The following is a 23,076-nucleotide window of genomic DNA, read 5'->3' as shown; positions in this document are numbered from 1 at the left end:
TAAGCAAGCTCTTCCTCCCTGGCTGCTCCTGCCTGGTATTGGGCTCCAGAAATGAAAGGTAGCTAGTCCAGAGGCTACACCTGGAGTCACGACTGCATTTAAGTCACCGGGTGACGGCTACCCTGCTTTCCGAAGTGGCTGACCATATGACACTCTTCTCAGTAGAAAGCAGGATTCTCATCTCTCCATGTGTCTGTTGACACTTGTGATGGAAGGGCCTCATTACTCCAACGGACAAATACACAGATGTTAAAACAGAGTTTTCTAAAAAGATAAAAACGAAAGAAGATTCCTGGATGTGGCTCAGTAGTAAAGTCCCTGCCTGGCTCCAAGCCCTGGCTTCCAGAGTCTCCAGGACTGAAAAAGAAAATTTGCCCAAATGGGTCACCAGTCTCCCAAATATTAGCTTGTAATAGGCAGATGTTAAAACTAAAGATACAGTTTGAATCCCAATTTAGTGAAAAACATCCCTGAAATGTGTCAAGTGTTCCTATGGCTGGGTTAATTGCAGCTCTTCTCCACTCTTCATCTTCCTGAGTGTGTGTACTCTCATGGTGCTGTGAGTTCTTAAAGGGTCTGGCATGCACACGGCCCCAGATTCCAACCCCAACACCGCTGGGGTGATGCAGTAGTGTGTGCCTGTAACCACAGCAGTTTGGAGGCTGAAACAGGAGGATCATAAGTTTAAAGCCAGCCTGGGTTATGAGGTGAGTCGGTCTCAAAAAAAATTTTTTAAACAGTTTTTTTTTTAATTTGGCTCTATTATGACATCAAAGTTCTGCTTTTGTAAAAATACTATTAAGAGGGTTAAAGTGCTTGCCACCAAGCCAGGCAACATGAATCTGACTCCCAACACCCGCATGATGGAACATGAGAGCTATTCCCACAGTTGTTCTCTGACCTCCAAATAAATATATAAATGCAATTTAAAAACTTTAAAAGAAAATTCTTAAAAAACCATAGTGTGGGAGAAAACTATTTGGCTACATATGGAGGACAAAGGACTCATTTCTATACTGTAAAAGAAATTCTTAGAACTGGTTGTTAAGAAAAATTAATAAAATATAATACTTTTTCTTTACTAATCATCTAGCTCCCAAATATTAAAAAGGAATTCTTGTAGCATATTTTCTGTAATAAACAGATACAGTGTTTTAGCAGAACCAGTGAGAAAGACTGACTGCTGCCCAAAGCAACAGGCGTGGCCTTCAGACTCTGCTGGGACTGTGAATGGGTGCAATTTTCCTGAACGGCCATTTTGGCACATATTGTTTTCCTGAGAAATTGCATGTCTAGGAATTTGTTCAAAAATTGGTTGTTAGCTATAGAATATTTTAAGAGCTTGTATACTGCTTAAAAGGCTCCAGCAGGGAATAGGAATGATGAGACACGATACAGTAAAATTACATGCAGCCAATAAAATATTGTTATAGAAATATAAAGATTAGCATCACAATGCTTAAAATGAAAGGGAAAATGAGTTACTCCTACATATGTATTTCTTTAAAAACACATATACCTATGTAAAGTGAACGCTAAAATTTAAAATTGTGATTTCAGTTGTTGAGTGTGTATGTGTGTGTGTGTGTGTGTAGGTCTTTATGTCTTCATATTTTCTTCTTAATTACTCGTATATTGTCTTATTCAGTTTTGTGTTTCTAGAGCAGAATATATATTTTCATTTTATACAGCATGGGAGCTGGTAAACCTGAGATCAAGGCAGAGCATGTGCTATCTGGTGACAGTTGACTTGCTGGGTCCTTAGACGGCAGAAAGCAGAGGGCAAGACAGGGCCAACTCCCACCATGAAGCCCTTTTATAAGGCATCTGACCTCGCATCCACATGGACTGAGAATGTCTCATCAAAGACTCTTACTCTTAGCACTGTCCAAGGCACACCTGAATTTTGGAGGAGATACAGTCAAACTGTACCACCTAGTAACCCCATTTAAAAACATAAAAAAAAATCATGTTTCCTAGGGAGTGGTCAAGATTTCCTGGGGAATGGTCCATGTTTCCTAGGAAAATGACGGTCTTTGATTCCTAGGGAATGGTTCGTGTTCCCTAGGGAGTAGTAAATATTTCCTAAGGGATGGTCCATGTGTCCTAGGGAATGCCCCCCGTTTCTTGGATAATGGCCCATGTGTCCTAGGTAGTTGTTCATATCCTAGGGGGTTTAATTGCATTTTTATTTCCTAGATGAGTTTATTAATGGTCTTTCTTCTGGCTCCTTTCCTTGGCTTGTGCAATGTCCATCTGGTCAGCTGTGGCGCTTCTCCACGCTGCCCTGACTTTGAAGGACACATAACTCTCCCAGCTTTTTTCTAAGTACATCTCCTGAAGTTTTCTCCTCGACATGCTTGCATACAGGTCCTGAGTTGTAAGTACTCTGGTGTAGGTTAATCAAGGTAGTTTGAATTCCAGAAGGGGAGACATGCTGAGCAACATGGACTTCAGAGGCTGGGAGTCAGGTTGCTGCAGGTCCTGGCAGCTCTTTATTTCCTACCATCCGTGTACGAAGTGGTGTCTGACATGCGAAATGTCTGCTTTTTGTCCTCCTCTCTCCCCGCGATCTTTTCCCATTCTCCACTCCTACTTGCTGTGCTTCGAGCAATGCTCTTTCCACTCCCGTGGCTCATCTTATGTATTTCCTAACCTGCTCCCCATCCCTCCTCTTTCCACTCACATGCTGCTCTCCTCTTAGGCTGAGACCTTCAGGTCTTTGCTTAAAGCTTTCCTTGAGGATGTTAGAGAGCCCCTTACTCCCTTCTTCCGTTGACCCGGTTCTTGATTGTCTCATCTGCATGAAAGTGACTTGGATTAGATTGGTCCCGGATTCCTCAAAACTCTTATATGCTGTGGTCTTATGGTTCCAAATTCTACATCCCTGGACAACTTCTGGTCCTGTGTCTTCCCGGTGTTATGGCTGGCAGCACGTCACATCTTTATCTCAAAGGCAACAACTCTGAAGCTGGCCTCTCTCCTCTGCACAGCTCTTTTGTTTTTTTCCAGTAGGACCGGGTCTCCTCCCAGATGTCACAATTCAAGTATTTTGAACAAATTTTAGCTTGAGGCATGCTTTGTCACATAGAAACTGTCACTTGAGATCATGTTAAGATATTTGGGCTTGACCCCATGAGGTAAGGTGAGTCATGAAAGTTGCCAGTTCTGAGATAGCCTTGGTGTGTTTAAGGTCCTGAGAAGATTATTCTAGTAATCAATGTACACAACAGGTAGGCTGTGCACAATAGGCAGCCACCTACACACCTATTATAATGAATTTCTTCCTTGGGAAATTTTTACTGTCATTTTGGTTTGGGTTTTTATTTTGGTTTATTAAGATATATGTAGACCTGTATATCTTCTTTTCTCCCTGTACATCTCATGTGTGTCTGTACTGATCTTTGAATCTTTATGGGTTGCATAGTCATGCTTTTATCTCTATCTATGTCCATCTATATATAACACCTATATTATCAATGTCTAGACCCAACCCATTGCATGTCTATTCTTGGTTCCAGGCTCCAGGCTCCATCCTCATATACCCACATATATCCTGAAAATCCCCCAAGTCATCTCTCAGGCATCTCAAATTTATTGTTCCTTTAGTACCTACTTCTTTATGTGTTATGTGTATTGAGTAGACTCATCATGGTATATTTGACTTCCAAAGCTATGGTCATTGAATGTAATATTTACTCCTCAGTTTTAACCACCTCTCTCTAATCTCACTAAATCTACCTTAGAAACCACTCTCAAGCATCCCCTACTTCATTGGAACAACTTCCTTAAATCTGAGTTTAGGGGTCTTGTGTTGCAGAATATTAGTTGAAGATATATTGTATTTGTTTATGCTGTAGAATATTTGTTTAATGATGAAAAGATGTGTTGAATTCTTTTATGTTGCATTTGTTTAACTCTGTGAAATTGTGTTACTTTGCCTCTCTAAATCACCTGATTGGTTTAATAAAGAGTTGAACAGCCAATAGCTAGGTAGAAGAAAGGATAGGCAGGTCTAATAGCCAGAGAGAATCCAGGAGGAGAAATCTAGGAGGAGAGGATCAAGGAACAAGAAACAAAGGAGAGGAGGATTCTAGGAGCCTGCCACCCAGTCAGGCATGGAGTAAAAAGGAAATAAAAGATACACAGAAACATAAAAAGGTAAAAACCCAGAGACATAAGATAGATGGGATAATGTGAGTTAAGAAAAGCCGACTTGAAATAAGCAAAGCTAAGGCCAAGTATTTGTAAGAAAGAATAAGTCTCTGCGTGATTATTTGGGAGCAGAGTGCCTGGCCCTCAAAGAGCAAAGAGTAAAGAAAAACCAACTATAGTCTTAGTTCTTTTTTTTCTATAAAAAAATTACCTGAGACCGATAATTTACTAAGATTAGATATTTTTTGAGGGTATGCCTCTGGAGTTTAAAAAAAGTTAAGGAGCCGACAGTTTTTTTTTTCTACTGGTGGTTGACTTCACATGAAGAGGCAATATAAGCAAGCCAGAAAACCATTACTGGCTCAGTCATGAATAGGACATCAGAACCCTCACAAAGTCTTAGGAGCCATTGTAGAAAGGGAGGGGGGTAAATTTAAGGTCCAGAGGTCAGGAAAGACCAGGTGAAACAGTGTCTTCTAGATATGAAAGGACTGCTGCAAAATGAACTCCCAGCAGTTCCTGTTGCCTGCACAAAACCTGGACAAGACCCAGCCGATCAACACTCCTGCACAGACTCCATCATAGACTGGACAAGACCCAGCTGGTCAACACTCCTGCACAGACTCCATGATAGACTGGACATGACCCATCCGGTCAACACTCCTGCACAGACTCCATAATAGACTGGACAAGGCCCAGCTGGTCAACACTCCTGCACAGACTCCATCATAGACGGGGAAGGAAGGGGTCATGACCCTCCACTCTCCACTGAGGAACTATAAGCAGTTGATGGCTTCAGGGAGGGGAGAGTCTGTTTCCTTTGGTGTGGCTCTTCATAGGTTGACCATAGTCTAGTGCATGACCTCACACCAGGGAGAACACATTGTACTGTTTTTAAATTGGACTTTTTAAAAGGGCACAAAGTTGGGGGATAGGGAAGTTGGGGTGAACCTGGGAGGAGTTAGGACAGGATTAGGGAGTGCATGCTGTGGAATAATACTTCTGTACACTGTGAAAACATGTTGCTCTAATTGTTAATAAAACCGATTGACCAATAACTAGGCAAAATTTTAGGAGCAGAGAGAATGCTGGGAAGAATAAGGATGGAGTCTGAGGCTCTTGAGGAGATGATAAAAGCAAGATGAAAGTACTGTGCTAAAAGAAGGTATGACTGTGTGACAGAGGCCAGATACGAAATATGGGTTCATATAAGTTATAAGAGCTAGTTAAAACAAGCCTAAGTTAGTTAATCTGCTAAGCATTTGTAATTAATAGTAAGTCTTTTTGTGATTATTTGGGAGCAACTGCTGACACACAGAGAGACTCCACCTACAAGTACATACAATCAAAATGCATTGAATGACATTCTCAAAGAATGAAAAGATTAAAGAAAAACCACCAGCCAGGCAGTGGTGGCGCACACCTTTAATCCTAGCACTCCGGAAACAGAAGCAGGCAGATATCTGTGAGTTTGAGGCCAGTGTGGTCTACAAGAGCGAGTTCAAGGACAGGTTTCAAAGCAACACAGAGAAACCCTGTCTCAAAACTCAAAACAAACAAACAAACAAACACCACTCATTCCATCATCCAGTGCATTAACCCCCTCACAAGGGCCTGATGTAATCCTCTCAAAGTTTCATCTCCAAACACTACTGACCTGTAAGTTTGCAGTTAAGTTTCAAGCACCCGACACTTAGTGGACATATAAGAATGATAACATCATTCTGCTGCTGTCTCTCACTAAACAAGCAAATGACTTCTTGCCAGAAGTTTCAGCATATTCTACCTGCTGTGAATGTGGATACTAGAATGTTCTTTTCAGGACCTTAAACTAGCCAAGGCTATCTACTGACTGGAAACTTCCAAAGCTCACCCTTTATCTCATGGATTCAGATCCAGGTGTCTTTTCCCTGTAAGAAGTATTTATCCTTATTTTTATGTGTGTGGCTGTGTGCAAGCATGTGTGTACATGCACCCTGTATGGTCAAGCTCTCCCAGGAGGCCAGAAGAGGACACTGGATGCCCTGGAACTGGAGTTCCTAATGATTGTGAGCTGCCCTGTAGGTGCTGGGAACCAGAACTGGAACCTTTACAAGAGCAGACATTGCTAGCAACTCCTAAGCTGTCTCTCCAGCTCTAAGGCCCAGTGTCTTAACCTGGCCCAAAGTGCCTGACAATGGCAGAAGGAAGCCTTTCCGACAGGTATGGGAAAGCACAAAATTATTCAAAACAGGTGTCACCCAAAACTTTCAAGGCAGTTGACTGATGAGAACTGGTACAATATCATTCAAAGATGGAGAAATGAGTCTCTAAAGACAGCCTAATTTCACAATGAACTCAGACTTGGGGATGTGCAAAAAGTCAACATAAAAGATTGCTCTCTGGTAAGAGGATGAAGCTCCCTTTCATTTTCGGCTCTCTTTTTCCTCCCATGATGAAGATAATCACCGTCAAAAGTTGGCCCCCACTGGTAGGATGCTGTCTGCTTTCCTGTCGACATTCCGTCTCTGCTTGGTTACTTACCTTCACTAGCCTGGTGCGGTGGATCATTCTGCATCACTGCTGCTTGAGGGATGAGCACACCAGCCACCATCTTCTCCCAGCCTGCATGGCCCGGGATTGAGCTTCCTTTCTTGGTGAGAGGGCTGACATCTGAGATCGGCCTCAATCAGAAAGGGGGTGGTCACCCAACCTGGAGACCTCATTTCTACAGTAGGACTGGTGACAAAATGCCACCTGGGAACAATGTGCTCCTTTGCCCCCATTATCTTCCGGGATTGTGTTATTCGTTGGGGGGTTCGGAAGCCCGCACCTGGGGTGTTTATGCCTCTATAAATACCCATCCTTGCCCCCTGTTGATGAATGCCAGCCCCTCCCACTGATAGCTCTTACCACACTGAGCGAGAAGAACGGGGAAGAAGCGAGAACATGTTTCCTGACAGATGGCGTCTGAGAACAGATGACAGGGAAGAGACAGGTCAGGCAGCTGAAAGGAAAGCTTGGCTTTCCCTGTCCAAGTCGGAGCTTCTCATCCTGAGAAAATTAGGAAGAGCGTGAGTGCGAAAATAGGATGGGGTGGCAAGCGAGCAGTTTGCTGCTTTCAAGAAAAAAGTTTAAAATCCCTTTTCATTACCCTCCATCTTCAAAGTAATGAGATAAAACTGAACTGCAGGAAGAAACAAAGTGACTACAGTCTCAGGAGACGAGCCTCTACGGATAGCGCATTCGTGCCTCCTCTCACTTTGTTCCACGATGCACATAGTTTTCAACTATTTCTTTCATAAATTGTGATCATCCTATAGACAAAAATTTATGCTCCGTCTTTTACATCAAAATTGCAGAAAAACTCAATTATGTTTTTTTTTTCGTGCGGCTCTTGTCTTTGTTAATTTAGAACAAATAAACATCGGATATCTGCAGTGCCATGGGCCCCAGCTCCTTCCTCGAGACCCTTACAACCATGAGAGGCACACCCACAAGTAAGCCTGTGATTCCCCAGGAGTGAGATACGAGTCAAGAGAACCAGGGGAAACATGGAAGATGGTGGCATGTGTGTTGGCAGGTGTCATAGGAGCTCCTTGAAGGCAGTCCTGGAGGGTAAGACTAGCAAGGAGAAGATGGTTAGAGATGGAGACCCATGGTCTGGAAGACTGCATGAATGGGAAGACAAGCTACCTTCATTCCCTGGTTATTCTGGAATGGGGCAGAAGCCATCAGATGAGGGATCAGGGTGGGTGCAGCGTCCCTATTGGTCCTGTCAGTGCATGGGCCTTGCAAAGACCCGAACAGCACCTTCAAGGCCACAGAATAGAAGCATCTTAGGATAGGAGTGAACATGACCAGGGCTGCGCTTTAACACTGCCTTGGCTGCACTGCCACACACACCGTGAAGACTGATCAGGAGACGCTGGCATAATCCAGGTGGAAGAGAACCTGAGAACACTTCTCTTCCTTCATCCCTGCTTCATCCAACAGACTTCCCACCAGCAAAGCTGCTAGGGTTCCCTCTGGGTATGGCTGGCAGGCTGCAGGGTGGATAGACAATTTGGGCATGTCTTTCCTTAGCTTGCTCCACAGCTGTGTGATTCCATTTTCTTATACGTACCTTATTTGGGGGATATGTGCGTGTGTGGACCTTTGTAGATGAGACCGTGTGGTGTGGAGGCAAGAAGACTGTCTGTAGAATCCTTCTGCAAGAGCCATCTTTAAAGTCAAGACAGCATCTCTCATCAGCCTGGATCTTGTTAAGAAGGTGAGGCTGGCCGGGCGGTGGTAGCGCACACCTTTAATCCCAGCACTTGGGAAGCAGAGGCAGATGGATCTCTGTGAGTTCGAGGCCAGCCTGGTCTACAAGAGCTAGTTCCAGGACAGGCTCCAAAGCTACAGAGAAACCCTGTTGCCCATCACTCTCTCCCTGGTGCTGGGATTACAAGTGTGCACCAGCACCAACCCTGGCTTTTAAAAATATTTACATGGGTCCTGGGTTTTGAACTCAGGATCCCATGCTCACAAGAAACAAGCACTGTACCACTGAACCATCTCTCCAAACCTAATTTTTAAAAGGTATTAGTTACCTGTTTATTTATTTTAATGTCTGTGTGTATGTGTTTATATGTGTTTGAGCACATCATATGCATTTAGGCACTGCCAGAGGCCAGAAGAGGATATTGGATTCCCTGGAGTTGGAGTTATGGACAGTTGTGAGCCACCAAGTGGATACTGGGAACCAAACCCAGGTCCTCTGCAGGAGAAGTAAGTGCTATTGAACACTGAGCCATCTTTCCAGAAATACTCCCTATTTCTTAATACCCACAGTGCCTCTGCTTCCTAGTTTAACCCTGACCCTGGAGCTTTCTTGGTCCTGCATCACCCTGGCCCATTACTGTGCAGGCCCTTGCTATGTATGAGCAACCGTGCTTTCTTATGTACTAATGTATATTGTTGCCACTGCATTGCTAAACTCTTGAGAGCTGACACTTGGTCTGTTCTGTTCTTGAAAACAGTGGCTAGTGCATCATTGTGTTCAATCTGCTTAGTGGGTGAATGAATGTGCGGATAGGTAAGTGGATGAGTTTTTTATAGGCCCAAGCTCAGGAGAGAGAGAGAGGGAGAGAGAGAGAGAGAGAGAGCGCTGGTTCTCTGTGCCATGGAGGATGACTGACATTGTCTTCTGTATCTGAGTTTCGAGAGCAGACATCTATTTATTTTGTGTGATGTTTGGTTATGACGCTGTCATCTGCAAAGTTCACTCTTGCCAACCACACAATGATGTTGTCTGAGTTTCTGTCCTGCCCGGTTTCCACAATCATTAAGTCCCAAAGAAATGACACAGAGGTCTATATTAGTTATAAACTGATTGGCCCATTAGCTCAGGCTTCTTATTAACTCTTAAAACTTATATTAGCCCATTATTCTTGCCTATGCTAACCACATGGCTTGATACCGTATTCAGTGAGGCAGTCACATCTCACTTCTTCTGTGATTGGGTCAGGACTGTGCAACAAAGCTTTCCTCTTCCCAGAATTCTCCTGTTCTCATTGACCCATCTCTACTTCCTGTCTGGTTGTCCCGCCTATACTTCCTGCCTGGCTACTGGCCAATCAGCATTTATTTAAAATATAATTGACAGAATACAGACTATTGTCCCACACCACAATGAAGCTACAAAATAAAAAAAAAACTCAGAATGTGTGAGTTAAAGGTCTTGTACTGGGTTACATTCATAGCTGCTCTAGGGTGTGTGAATGTCATGATTTAGACATCCGTGTCAAAATCACTAAATTCGTGGGAACTGGATGAAATGATCAAGGTAAGACTGGAGAATTTAAAAAATGGAACTCTGAATGGACAGACACAGAGTGTGGGAAGGGGCAGTCTGAGGGTAGGGGCCAACTCCAAGTGTGTGAGCTGACAAGGGTGACAGATGGACAGCTGTGATGAAGGGGCAAGGCCGTCCACTGCTGGATTGGGAGTTAGTAACACCAGAAGACTTGCAGGAGAAGGGTGGTGACAGAGCCACACTGCCACAGGTTGAGAAAGTTATAATTGGGATATTGCTTGTTTCCAAAGAACCCATGTGCTGGAGACTTAGTCCTCAGCATGGAGTGTTAGAAACGGTATAAGTCAGAAACAGTGTGCAGAGGTTAGAAGGTTGCAAGTTTTTACACAGCAAGATCCTAGAAAGAGAGCGTGTGTGTTTCAGGGGTGGGCCTCAAGCAAGGAAGTTAGGTCATAGGGCTCCACTCTCAGAAGGGGTGGGTTCTGTGTCCTGGACTCAGGTCTCGAGATAACAAGTTGTCATCAAAAACCCAAGCATGTGCTGGTGGAGCTGAGGAGAGGGTTCACTTCCCAGCACCTGTGTGGCAGCTCACAGCTCCCTGTCACTCCAGTTTCAGTGGTTCTAAGACCCTTTTCTGGCCTCCAAGGGCACTGCACTCAAGTGGGACACATACATACCCACAGGCAGAACACCCGTACTCATAAGATGGAAATAAATAAATATTTTAAAATATTATTCAACATCTAACTTAAGCTGGAGATATGGCTCAGGAACTAAAGCACTTGCTGTGTGTGAAGACCTGTGTTCAAATCCCTAGCCCTACTTAAAGCCAAGTACAGAAGCAAGAAATTGTAATCCAGTCCTCCTATGGTGAGATGAGAGGTAGACACAGGGGAGTCCCAGGAAGCTGACACACACAGTGGTAAAAACCAAAAAGAGAGACCCTGTTTCAACAAGGGAGAGGGTGAGGACTGATACCTGAGATTGTTCATGTCACACATGTGCAAACACACACACACACACACACACACCCCTACACTTGACTCCTAATGTCTCTGGCTTCTGTCTTGATCACATGATCCCTTGAGCATGTGCCTCTACCATGGTGATAACAACACCAAAGATGTCCTCACAGACACTTACCACCTGGGGCTACCCCATCTTGGACCTTTAGCCTGATGACTGTAAGTTAAATCTCTTTCCTTTACAAGGTACTCAGTCCCAGGTATTTTGTTATAGAGACAAAATGTAGATTAATACCAAGGAGAAAATTGAGCGGGAAGGAAAGGCAGCCAGTGCGCACCCTCGTAAGAAGGGGCTGTGAATGGGAGAGGGAGCCGGGCTGCAGTTGGAACGGCTCAGTCTTAAATTGTCTGGTACTTGAGCACCGCACCGTAAATGCTGACGGGAGTGGAAAATGGAGAGTGCTGGAGTCAGTAATGAGGCCAGGGTGCTAACTGTAAGAGCTATACCCTGGGTAGGCAGAAAGATTTGGCCACAGCCCTCTGTGTGGACTTTGCCTCTCTGTAAAGATCCCATTCCCAGGGATGTAAGGGCTTAAAGCAGACAGTTCCCCCATATCAACTGGAGGGGAGGGATTGAGGTCACATGGGGCCAGCAGATCTGGGGACTTTATTCCATCCTTCCATCTCATGGGGTGGGGTAAGGGATGGAAGCAAGGCCATTTGCTCAGAGGGCTGGGGAGTAAGCCATGGATGTGTTGGGCTTGGCCACACCTCTTTGGCACTTGAATAACTGCTTAGAAGTTGGAAGAGTTCTGTACCAACTAGGATGCTGCTGAGAGCCCCAAGGAGGCTGGGAAAGTGTTAATTCCCATCTGGAGTGTGGGGCCTGGAGTACTTTCTTTGTCTTAGGAAGAGCCCATTCCTTAAGCTCCTCTGAGCCTCCTCCCACCCTTCCTCTAGGAGCAACCCAGGGGCCTGGTGCCTGCCCTTCCCTGCCTGGCTCCATTCCTAAAGAGGGTAGTATTTTCACAGGTGGGCTTGGCCTTAAGAAGCCCCTTTATAAGAAGACTCTGGCTTTTTAAACTGGGACCAATAAAAGAATTTGCCAAGAGGGTCTTTGAAGTAATGACCTCCCTAGTTACTGCCTTGAAACATATTTTTATGTCCTGGAGGAGAGATTATGCATTGAGGGGCCTGAGAACTGTGGGAGGCAAAAGACCCTGAGGGTGGCAGAGTCCTGGCTCCTGTCCAGAGGCCCAGGGAGAGGCAACAGTTTGGGGGAATCATAGGCACAGAATTCAGTCTCTAAACCCAATTCTTGGGCAAAGCGAGGCCTGTCTTGATTGGGTCTACTTATTCTCCACAGATCCAGGCCCGCCAGCTGCAGTGTGAGGTCCAGGCCCACCCGCTGCAGTGTGAAGTCCAGCCTAGTCCAAGCCACATGGGGCAGTCCATTCCCATGCCCGGTGAGCAAGTGTAGAGTGGAGGCAGAGGGTAGGGAGTGGGTGAGAATGGAGTGCAGCAAAGTTGGAGGGAGACTGGACCAGCGGTGGTTAGCCTTGTGTTTCTTCCTTATGGTTAAAACCTTTTCTCTAGGGGCCTGGGAGATAGCTCAGTCACTCAAATTCTTATTGTACAAGCTTGAGATCCTGAATTTTAACTTAGTACTTAATCTTCTTTTTTTTTTTTAAGTCCAGGTGTGGTGACACGCACTTGTAATCCCAGGAGTGGGAAAACAGACAGACAGATCCCTGAGGCTCACTGAACAGCCAGCTGAGCCTACATGGCAAGTCCTGGGTCCTCGTGGGAGACCATCGTGGGCAGCAACAGCAGAATGTCACCCAAGGGGACCCCTGCTCATCTGTACCTGTGTGCTCACACCGTTCACTCATCCTTCAAATCCTAAAAAAATCTTTAAAATAGCATTTATTTATTGTGTGGCACAAGTGTTCAGGTCAAAGCACAGCTTGCAGGAGGTAGTTCTCGCTTACCATGCAAGTCTTGAGACCTGAACTCAGGTTGTCGGGCTTGGCAGCAATTGCCTTTATACTCTGATCCATCTCACCTGCCCCCAGTGCTTCAAATCTTTATCCACTACTTAGTCTCTAGCGGGCTCACTGCAGAGGATTAAGTAGAGAAGGGAGAAGGTAGGCCCCTGTCCACAAAACACCTCATTCTGAATGGAAAGGGGGCTGAAGAGATAAAAAGGCTAACGTGAGATGCAAACCCAAGTGCTGTGGAGGAGGAGATGATGTCAGGGATTTCAGCAACCGTGGAAAGTTCTGCCCTGTGGAAGACGATGCTGGGTGAGAGACAAGCCTTGGACTCGGGGAAAATGTTTGCAAAAGGCACAACTTTTCATCCACCGTATTAGTTACTTTGCCGTTGCTGTTGCTGGTAAAAAAATCCCACAGCCAAAGCAACCTAAGGAAGAAAGGGCTTATTTCAGTTTATGGCTCTCAAAAGGGGCTGGGAATCACGGCTGGAAGGCTTGGCACCGAGCGTGTGTGACGGCAGGAGCGGAAGCTGTACACTCACGTCTTTATCCACACACAGGAATTGTTGAGGGAGAGCAGGAAGCCAGGCTGGGCTGTAAACCCCTAGAGATGGACTTCCTCTAGCCAGGCACCACCTTTTAAAGGTTTCATGACCTCTCTAGACAGTACCAGCAACTGAGATGGAGTGTTCAAGCACAAAAACCTGGGGACACTTCTCACCGATCACCTCATCCACGATGCAAATGTTAAAAACAACGAACAGGCAGCCCCATTAAAAGTAGGCCAAAGACCTTCATTAGACACTCACTACTGAAGACACACACGGCATCATGTGAATGAGACCACATTCCCTATCACATGCCAGAGAGGAGATGGAGAGCCCACCATCACAGCGGCACCTCTCACCTGTAACATGCCTGAAATCCAGAACCCCATCACATAAAGAGCTGATATACCGCTAAAGGGAAGTGAGCTGTGGAGTCACGAGAAGACGCTGGAGGGGCTAAAGGTGCATGCTAAGTAAAATCAACCCCAAAAACGTACTTTTGATCCCAAGGATGTGGCATTCTGGAGAAAACAAAACTGTGGAGGCAAGGTAGATATCTGGATGATTGCCAGGGTGAGGGTAGCGGAGGTAGCTGATAGGTTTGTGCAGAGGATGGGGCAGAGTGTGGAAATACTGTGCACACTACTTTTATACATTTATCTAAACCATGGAGCCTACACCACCAAGAACAGCGCTGGTCAGGTCTGCCAAGTCATGGCGGTTCACCAGTTGTAACAAATACGACCCTACGACCCTTTGACGGGGATGTCCGTAGCTCGGAAGATTCACATGTGTTCCCACTAAGAGCTAAGTGGGAACTAATTCTACCTGTTCAGTTTTGTGTGGCCATAAACCACTCTTACAAAGTTAAAGCTTAGGGTTGGAATGGTGAAGTACATTTGCTGCTCTGCAAGGTACATTTGTTTGGTTCCCAGCACCCACATGGTAGCTGATAATGATCTGTAACTCCAGTTTTAGAGGAGCCAGCGCCTTATTCTGGCCTCCGTGGACACTGCACACATGTGACGCACAGACTCTATGCAGGCAAGTAAGCACTGATGCACATAAGATAGAAATAAATTTTTCAAAAAGGGAAAGAGAGTCAGGAATGTGACATAAGCCCTGTCATTTGGATATCACTTTAGAGCTGCAGAAGCAGCGTTCCAGACATAGGCTGCTCTGTGACATTCCTGGTGTCTTCCCTTAGGGAATGAGGGGACTAGCCTTCAGAGAGGCTGAGTGACTGACCTAATGTCACAAGCCAGAAGTAGAGAAGCATGTCCCAGGCTTCAGTCCTCCAATTCTCCTGTGGTAAAAGATGAATTATAGCACATAGAACAATCAGACAGGGCCTGCTGGGACAGAAGAAGGCTCAGAGTGAGAGAGGTCAAAGGCAGGAAAGACAGTATCTGGTTGTCAAAGGGGAGGCTTTCACAAGACGGTCGTAAGAAGTGGCATTCACATTGACAATGACACTGGGACTTGTTTCCTCTGCATATACTGGATTTTGCGGATCCAGTCTGTCTGGACACTCACCTTCCTGGACTTGGAGGGAGGGGGGAGGAACTTGAACAGAAAACCCTGACTGCTCTTAGGGATGGAGAGGGAGGAGGAGAGGGAGTGGGGGGAGTAGGAGGGTGGTGTGAGGAGGGGCGGAAATGGAAACTTTTATAATTTAATAAAATTACTTTCAAAAAAAAAAAGAAGTGGCATTCATTGGGTTGGAATCAGCTAGTGGAAGGCTTTGAACTCCTGACTGCGTAGGAGATCCTCAGAAGGAGTTGGGACTGAGGCCTGTCTCTGGTAAATAAGAGGAAATCATTGGGTGCTGGGATCCAAGGGAGTTTGGAGAGGGGGGAGTCGAGAACCAAGAGGCAGGGCCAGCAGCTCTGAGGTTACTATAGCTGCTGGGGTAAGGTGTTGAGAGGAGGCATAACCGGGGAAACCAAGTAAGGCATCGGGAAACTCATCCTGGCTCTGGAGGTTGCCAACTTCTGCTTTGAATTAATCACCAAACACTGATCACCTCCCTGTCAGTTTGCTGGCGGTGAGTCCCCCTGGTTCCCAGTCAGACTCTGCAACCCCAGCTACTTCATTCCAGTCTGTCTTCAGACAAGCTCTGCCCCCGCTATCAGTAGTGATAACATCAATTCTCCCTTCATTTTCTATGCATTCCACTCCATGCTCTCTGCCAACTCTGGGTAGAAAGATGCAGGGAGTCGGGTCCCCACTGTGACTCACCTCCGTAGCTTCTCCAAGGTTCTCTGACAGCTCTAAGGAAGATCGCATGGCCCAACGCCATTCCGTTCCCACCAACACTTGAACTCATGTGTTTTCTCCGTTCTGGTGTTACAGTTGGAAGGCCTGTCAGTCTTCTGGGTCCACCTCAACTTTCCTAGGTAGGCAGTCAAAAGTGTTATAGTCAGCTGCAAGCCTTGTGAAATCCCTGCTCATCTTCTAAGTCGCAGCCTCCAGCTGGATTCCTCTAGGGGGTCCTTAGGCTCTGCCCGGCTGCCCCAACATGGCCTTTGATGCATTGATTCTAGATGGATTCACCTAACACATGGGTTGTTTAGATCATAGATGGCATTCATCAACAAGCTAGAACTTGGTTGTCTTCGCTTGGCTTCCCTGTTCCTTGTTTAGTTCACACAGGTTGGCTGTGCCAGGCAGGAGAGAGTCACTTGCAGAAGCAGGAACCCTCCTCACAGGTCTCGGGAACAGTCTGATTTCATGCCTTGTGTGTCTACCTCCTCCTTAGACTTGCTTGAGGATGAGGTTGAAGCTGACTTGACATCTTTTAGCTTCACCATTTGGAAGTGTGTTGTACAGTAGAATGTTCTAGAATGATCCAGCAGAGCTTTCTAGAATTATAGAGAAAGCTAGAGGAGCTCCTAGTCACCTGCGACCCTTTGGAAACCAAACTGTGGCTATCAGGACTAAGGAATGGAGTTTTGCATCCCCTGTGTTTGTGTGTGTGTGTGTGTGTGTGTGTGTGTGTGTGTGTGTGTAGGTGTATTTGTGTGTATGAGTGCATGTGCACATGTGGGGGACAGAAGACAACTTCAGCTGCCGTTCTTTAGACATGCTGTTCTTTTTCTTTTTTTTTTTTTTTTTTGAGACAGGGTCTCCCATCGACCTGGGACTTACAAAGTAGCTAGGCTGGATGGCCAGCAAACCCCACTTATCTCCCCCTCCTGGGATCATCTGTGTGAATCACCATTCCTGGCTTTTTTTCTCTATTCATGGGTTTTAGGGACCATAAGTTAGAACCTTATGTTTGCAAAGCAAGCAGTTTACAAACTGAGCCATCTCCCCAGACCCGATTTCATTTCATGTCCTCTGTCTTAAGTCGTCATATGTGACCGGTCGTTCCTACCCTGCACAGCACCTACTTGTAACAGGAGGCCTCTGAGGTTGCTCTGCTCCCTCCCAGGCATCGGGAGGAGAGTGCCTAGGGGACTTTCACCTGCTGTCCTCTGCCCAGCCAGGAGCAACTATAGGTCAGAAGTGACCACCTTGTTGTAAAGGGCAAACAGGGGAAACACATGGATACTAAGGGTAAGAGATACCTTGCCAAAGGTCTGCCAGCATGTGTGAGATGCTGGGCACTGACATCAGCTGGAGAGGGGCCGGGACTGAGAGAGACCCAGGGTCCTGAGACAAGAGATGCTAATCTCTACTTATTAGTGGGGTTAGAGTCATGGCCACAGGCCTAGAGGAGGCAAGGAGCCGACCCACCAACACACAGCCAGACTGGACCTCGGAGAAGCTAGAAGACAGGCTGAAGGCCCCATTGGAAACATCTAGTCTATTATTCTGGGTCCCTAAGGAGGGAAAGGCTAAGAGCTGCCAAGTCAGTTCTTGGAGCTCGGAAAGAGAAGAGCCTCTCAAGACTTTCAGTTTTCAAATGACTTTGGCTCTCTAATCCCCAGTTGTCCCCCACCCCGGAGGTGAGTCACCCGCTGCAAGGGTAAGAACATGAGGTCATCTGGGTCATACTTCCCGCTTGACCCCAGCCCTGGGGCCAAGTTCAGGGAGTTTCCCAAGGCCCTTGAGGAAGAGGGTCATTCGTGCCAGAGCCACAGCAGCGTTCCTGCCACAGCCAAGTGTGTGGAGGTGGTTAGTGCGGTGCTGCCGAGACCAGAGCGGGAGTGGAGCTGACTTCAGAGGTGACCCAGAGAGGAGGTTATCTGGACAAGTGCACACAGAGCCCTGAGATCAGGCCTTTTTAATCCAGATGCCAAGGCTCTCTGAGAACTTCTGCCCCATCTTCATGTTGGTGTCTTTGGCTGCCTGCATCATAAACACCCACCCCATCAGATTTAAATCCTGGCTTAGACGATAGAGCCCCAGCCAACAGAGGAAGATCCAGGAGGCCTAGGATCCGGAGTCCAGGGAAAGCATCTGGGCCCAAGTCTGCATCTTCAAAGCACCCATGCTGAAGGACATTCTTCACCTTACACACTCCCAGCTGGGAGAGTTTGAGAAAAGGCTCGACCTCGGGAATCCATGAAGGGAGGATTTCCACAGAATATGAGACAGAAATATTACAACTGCCTCCTTCAAGGCAACAAAGGCTTTTGCACACATGATCCAGTCCAATTGCACCTCTCTGTGGGTTCCTTAAGCTTTGGGAAACCCCAAATCAGTTGGACTGTGCTAGCCCCAATCAGCTTAGGCCGGGAGGAAGCTCCCCCTTCCTGCCCGTTTTTGGCTCTGGGGATTAAGTCCAGGATCCTCTACATGCCATGCGCTATATAAGCATTCTAGCAGCCAGTCACATCCCCAGCTCTTTTCCACCTTGTTTATTTATTTTGACAAGATCTGTAGCCCACACTGATCTCCAACTTGCTTTATAGCCCAGGATTACTCTAAGCTTTTGATGTTCGTAATTCTACCTCCCATTTGCTGGGATTACAGGTGTGTGCCTGGCCATCCAATTGTGGGATGCTGGGGAAGGAACCCAGGGCTTCACCTATGCTAGGCACACACTCTACCATCTGAGTTACATCCTCAGCCTTGCTTTTTTTCTTTTTAAATTCTGAGATAAGATCTCGCTAAACAGTTGAGGCTGGCTTGAACTCACTCTAGCTAAGTCAGCCTAGAACATGGAATCCTCCTGTCTCTGCCACTGCTTCTGGAATAGCTAAAATGACAGGCGCAGGCCACCAAGCTTGTTTCCTAAGTTCCCTTTATAAAAGGAAATCTGAGAGTTAAGGATTAGAGCCAAGTCCTGGAGTCCGCTGTCATGGCCACTGGGGTCAGGAGGGTGTGTGCTGGACCCCACCTGCCGCATGAGCATCCTCAATCCTGAATCCTCCCTGGGGTCTCCCAGGCTTGCAGTTACCTAGTTAAGGGCTTGGCTTCTCTGCATGACAAGGCAGGAAACACTTCAGGGGCAAATTCATTTGTCTTTCCTCTTTCAAGGGTGTAACCTGCCATTGTCCCAGATGGAACTGCTCTGTATTATCTGTGGAAGATGGGATTTCCACAGATGTCTAAGAAGTTCTTGTCCGCTTGCCCTCCCATAGCATGCCCAGTCTCCTTCTGTCTTCTTTCTTTGTTATTGGTGAGCACTCATGGCCTTGAGGTTGTTATGCTTTGAGGAAATCACAGGGAGAAACTGTCACACGTGGTGGCATGGCTAGGTGTGTGTACATGTGTACGTGTGTCTTCCTGTGTGCGTGAGAGTGAGAATGAGCATGTGTGTGTGAGGGAATGAGCATGTGTGTATATGATAGTGTGTGCATGTCTGTATGTGTGTCTAAGTGTGTGTGAGAAAGAGTACGCGCACCTGTGTGAGTGTGGCACGTGTGTGTGTGCGCGCATGTGTGTGTGTGTGTGTGTGTGTGTGTGTGTGTATGAAGAACCTTCAGATTGACACCAACCCCTGAATCCAGCTGTTAGGTTTTCTCCCACTGAAGTGCCTCATACATGGTACACCCCTGGCACACTCTTTCTAACCTCCAGCCCACAAAACCTGGGAGCACCCTAAACGGTTGCTTTACCCTGGGAGGTGGTGCCATCATTTGCAGTATAGCTGTGGGAAGCCTGTTCTGAGGTCTCGGGGTGCCCAGCAGTCCCCTGGCATCTCTCAGGGCAATGGGAATTAGTGAGCCAGAGGCAGGTCCCTGAGGATTATTTCTCCATTCAGCTCCACAGTCGGAAGGGCAAATGCCTTCAAGATCATCATTGTCCTCACGGGGGCCTCAGAGATGCTCACTGAACGTTTAATGAGTGACTGATCCTAGCACTGTCCCCGGACTGACCCCTGTACTTGCCCTCAAACTGACTCTAACCCTGGCCACAGACCAACGGCTAATTCTGGCGTCAGAGACCTAATCCTGGCCACAGCCTCATCCAGGCTCTCGCTGAGTATGGCTTCAAATGACCCTTAGTCTTAACCTTAAAAATGACCTCTCCCCCTTCTCCTCCTCATTCTGATCATTTCCTCACTTTGACCCCCACTTCTACCTTCTCACACCTTCCTCTTCTTGCAGTTGTTTGGAGGTGTAAAGCCCTTTCAGGCCTCAGCACCTTCGAATGCACGCTCCAGTCCCCCAGGGGCTCCCTCTGTGTGTTCCTGCTCTTTCTGTCTTGTTTAAATGTCACTTCCTTAAGGATTAACTAGTTTACATGAACCCCTGTAGAGTGTTTCTTAGAATTTTTGTGCCTGAAAACTGTGTGTGTGTGTGTGTGTGTGTGTGGTGTATGTGCGCGCATCCACTTGCATGTGCATGCACATATGCAGCCGTGCTTCTCTCTGCTTAGTGTCCTCTTCCTAAAGCCTGTAAGCTATTATGTTTACAGGGCCTGACTCCTTCAAGGGACCTCGTGCGCAACTGTGGAGTAGCTAAATGAAGGATTGAGTATCATATCTTCAAGGAAGCCTTGTCTGTGGCCTCCGTGGCTAGAGGAATTCCCATCTCCCCCTGCCCGCCCCTCGCCCCCAGTATCCCCCTGCAAACACTCAGCCTCAGACTGGCTTCTTTGCCTGGGAGCCTGACCCTCCCAGGCGGCCTACTTCAGCCAGCCCTCTCCCCTCCAGCAACTCCAGCACACAGGCCCTGGTGGCTCAATAAAAGCAGGTTGAACTGTTGAACTGCGTTGATTCTTTCTCCCCAGACTCCCCTCTGGCCTCAGATCCCACTGATTCATGTGCCGGGACATCAGGGCCAGCACTTCAAGCAGGGAAGAAACAAATGAAGAAGCTGGGAGCCCAGCAGTGGGAGACAGTGCAGACATCCATCTCCCCCTGGCCCCTGTCCTCAGCACTGTCCTCCTGAGGGTTTCTGGCAGCGAAAAGTTCAGACTCTGTTTTCTGGAAGAGGGAGGGAAATTTGTGTGTGGGGGACGAAAAAAAAGTCCCCAAACTCAAATCACGCACACAGAACAACAAGCCATAAAACAGCACACCATTGGGAGAAGAGGGGTCACATGGTGGGAATCTGTGGATTGCAGAGGAGGGGGAGGCGGCACTTGAGAAAACGCAGCCTCCTCAATGGGAAACAGATGGACTGAGCAATCTTAAATAGAATCCCAGACTCTTAGTTAGCTCTGGGCAGGAGCTGACCTGGGTAGGGGGTGGGCATCCTTTTGACCCCTTGGTATACAGAAGGGAAATGGAGGCATGGGAAGGGGAAACGGGCTGCAGACCACTGACAAACTTCCAGACTCTTCCAGCGATGTGCTCTCCTAGATTCTGCCAGTCTCCAAATTGGAAACAAACAGTGCTGTGCCCTCCCACCCTTTGTGAGCTTTCTTTCAATTTTTTCCCCTTTGGAGTATAATTTTAGAGGTGCTAGCAAGTCTTTTTTTTTGTTCCAAAATCCCTGCTCCGCCCTGGTCTTACCCACAGGACCCACGACAATAGAACCATGTTTGTGGCTGTGCCATGGGTGTTTAGCTGTTCACTTGCATAAGGGATCCAGCACCCTTTGAGTGACAGGAGTGCTGGCCTGTCAACCTCACATCATCCCACAGAGTAGATGCAGGATGACAGGTGAGAATGGGAATTTAGGGACCAGACATGGTCTCTGTGCCTCGTATTAGCTGAACAGGATTAGGCATCGCAGTGAGAGACCCTTAAAGCAACCGACACCTGAAATGAAGCCGACTCTTAGGGGAGTCAACACATTTGTTGAGATACTGACATCCAAGTGGCCTCTCCTCTCCCCAGCTTTGCCGACCTCCCCTATTACATAAAGAATCCTGTGTAAACATAAACTTGAACATCACTTTCCTTCCTCCTCCTCCCAATGGAAAGGCGTTGCTGGTCTCCCTCCCGGCTCTCTGAGATAAAGGCGCTCTGGCGGCTTCCACACAGTACAGCATGGGGCTCTCTAGACCTCACTCAATGCGCCAGGGGACTGTTCACATGGATTGCTGTGTGGATGACAGCCCCTGCCCCCGCTGGAATGTTTCTGATAACCTACCACAGGAAAACTTCTGACCCTCCAGGAGACAACAAGGGATCCTTGCTCATTCAGAGCTCAGAGACACCTATGCTAAAACCCGGGTATCCTCTTACTTTTTGCCTCTCCCCTTCAATCTGCTGTGGGGAGCCATTTGATTTTCCTGACATCACGTCCTGATGCTGTTCCCCTGACATGTGAGTGAGTCCCCAAGTAGTGCAGTCTGAATAACCAAGGTGACTGAAGGAAGGCCATTCATTGGGACAGAAGATCTGTTTTGATTTCTGTCTTGTCAGGACCAAAATACTTGACAGCCACAGTTCACAGAAGGAATCTTAGTTCTGGCTCTTAGTTGTAGATGGTTTGGGCCTGTGGTTTCTTTGTACTGTGGACCTGGGCAGAAATCATGATGGCAGGAGTGTATCATGGGTAGGTGGTCACTTTATGGCAGAAACTGTGATGGAGCCTGGAGGCCAGGTGTGACCTTCAAAACTTGTCCTGTGGTCTACTTCCTCTAAGTAGGCCCCACTTCCTAAAGTTTACAGAATGTCCCAAAATAGCACACCAGCTGGGCAGCAAGCAATCTACTCAGGAGCCTGTGGGGGCGAATCATGCTGTATTTGTAGCACAGGCCGCCTTCCCTAACTCTGTCCCTGGCTGCTTCAAGCCAGGACTTCAGCGAGTGAGGAGCGCACAGTGGCCTCTTCCTGCTCCCTTCCTTCAAGGCAGATGGCAAGGAAAGGAAGAAGGCCAAACTTCCGTGGCTGCCATCCCACTTTCCGCTTTTAGCCCGGCAGTTAGGAGCATGCGGCCTCACCATCCCTCGCCGCCCACTCCTGGTCCTCTTCCTTCTGTTGGCAGTCAAGTCCACTGTACGGAACCTGACTCACTGCGTTCCTGCTGTGGCCTTGTTATAAGGGGTCACCAGCGTCTCAGTGAGGAGCACGTGGGTCCAGCCTTCCTCACCAGTGGAGAGCCAATGGTACAGGAGGGGACGGTGGGAGCAGCTAAAGTGTCTGCTTGGAGAGGGTGGGGCCTTGGTGTGTTCTGAAGGATGAGCACGGCAGGTAGAAGAGAGAGGAGGAGGTGGAATCCCACAGGTTTACTTTCATGGTAGAAAGAATTGTAGAAAGCTGGGGGCGCTTATTTGGGGGCAAATATAGTGGGCATTGCAGGTAGAGCCTGTAGTTGTGCCTCCCCACCAGGTGATGTGCAT

This window comes from Myodes glareolus, chromosome 6, assembly GCF_982192425.1.
Source record: "Myodes glareolus chromosome 6, mMyoGla1.1, whole genome shotgun sequence".
Lineage (NCBI taxonomy): Eukaryota > Metazoa > Chordata > Mammalia > Rodentia > Cricetidae > Myodes > Myodes glareolus.
Note: the sequence above shows the minus strand (reverse complement) of the source record.